Raw genomic sequence first — 2,035 nt, 5'->3', positions numbered from 1 at the left:
CAGGGCCAAAAAGTGGGAGTGGGTGGATAGGGGAGTGGGTGGGAGGGTATGGAGGACTTTTGCTATAGCATTGGAAATGTAAATGAGGAAAATACCTAATAAAAAGTAAAAAAATAAATAAAATTGGCTTTAGACGAAAAAAAAAAAAAGGTGTCAGTTCCTATGTGCAACAATCCAGTTGTGCCTGTAAAACACTGTTTTCTAGTAGTCATTTACTACCTCTGGCTCTTATGTTTCTGTCTCCTCTTCTATGATGATCTTCAGAGAAGAGTGGACGTAATATAGATGTTCTATTTGGGGCTGACCATTCCTCAGTCTTCTATTCTCTGCAATGTGGTCAATTGTGGGTCTCTGCTAATTTACATCTACTGCCAAAAGAGATTTCTCTGATAAGGGCCTAGATCTGTAGTAATCTATGGATATAGGGATGAGTCAGCAGGATCAAGATTCAGTTAAATATTATGTCTATCCAATGAAGTAATAGTAGATTCTCCCTTAAAACATATAACCTGTCTAGCATAGGTTCTGGGTCATGATAACAGTTGCAGGTATGGGTTTGTTTTATGAAGCAGACCTTAAATATAATGAGAAAGACGTTGATTACACTCATGACATTCAAGCCACAATTAGGCACAGCTCAGAAGACTCATCATTATTGTAGCTCTCAGGGGTCACAGTTTAGCGTGGTTTATGATTGGTCTTCTGTGGTTGTATACACAGCACATTTCAGCAATTCAACAGCTAGTCAGTAGAGACGAAGCTTCCAGGTGAGTACCAGTTTGATTTATCCAGGTTTTTTGAGTCAGGATATGGTGTCTTCAGCAACATGATCATACACTGAAGTTCTGGAAGATAACAAAAACTATCACCATAGTCTATAATGTTTGGGGGCTAGGGGACCTCACTGGCCAGCAGGTCCAAAACAGGTAATAAATCACTGGCATTGGACTTTATGATGGCTTATGGTATTTAATAAGGGAATTGCTGCCATTTAACGAGTTTGTCCATTTAAACTTTCTTATGTATATATTTTTTAATCATAGTAGGTTTTTATTTGATTTTTACAAAAGGTCAAAGTGACATAGAGAGGCATATTTTTCTCCTTTTAAAAAATTAAAAGGCTCTTCAGTATGTCTCTGTTTTGTCTTTCATTTTTCTCCTTTTCTGTATTTTTCTTCTTCAACTCATAATACCTCTTATTTTACTTTCTTTGTTTCATTATGGGTTCTATGATAACATTCAAATATGCAGTGTAACTTGCATTTAATATTCACAGCAGTTATCAACATTGTTTGCTTCACAAAGTATGTCAGAATTAAAAAAATGCATTTTTTTAAGTGCATTTTGCTTTTTCTTTAATCAACTATTAGAACAAATATTCTGAAATCAGTAAGTTGGTTTATTATGGGCTTTTTGGTTTATTTATTTATTTGCTTCTGAAAATTGCACCCACAGTTTCATGCATAGAAGAATTAGCCCTGAAGGCTTTAAAATAGGATATTAAAATGACTCTGAAATTTGATCATGAATGTTAGATCATATAAGGTTGGAGATGTCAGATTTAAAATAGGTAGAAACTGGAGAAGCGGGAGAAGGAGGAGGAGGAAGAGGAGGAGGAGGAGGACAATGACAAGGACAAGGAGGAGGAGGATAAACTGAAGGGATAGCCTCAGCCAGTGCCAACAACTTTAGCAAGGATAAGTCTCTAGTATCTAAAACTCCCAAATAATCAGTGAATTACCATTCAAAAGGTTTCAATAAAATTGTAACATCCATTACTGTTTAAAAATTGGACATTTTAGATTCTTTGGATATACAGTTTAGATAACATAAAGATGAGGGGTGTGAAAAAGGACAATTTTAGAAAGATAGCATTTCCCATCTCATCAGTTCCAATGCTTGCCCTGGAAGAAGAACTGAGTATGATCTGAAATAGGTTTTGTACTGTCTTGAAAATAATAATTAATTGAAAGTATGTCCAATTAGCCTAGGTGCTTTAACAAGCTCCTTCATGTACATGTAGATTTCTCCACAT

This window comes from Mus caroli, chromosome 13 (assembly GCF_900094665.2).
Source record: "Mus caroli chromosome 13, CAROLI_EIJ_v1.1, whole genome shotgun sequence".
NCBI classification, from domain to species: Eukaryota; Metazoa; Chordata; class Mammalia; order Rodentia; family Muridae; genus Mus; species Mus caroli.
Note: the sequence above shows the minus strand (reverse complement) of the source record.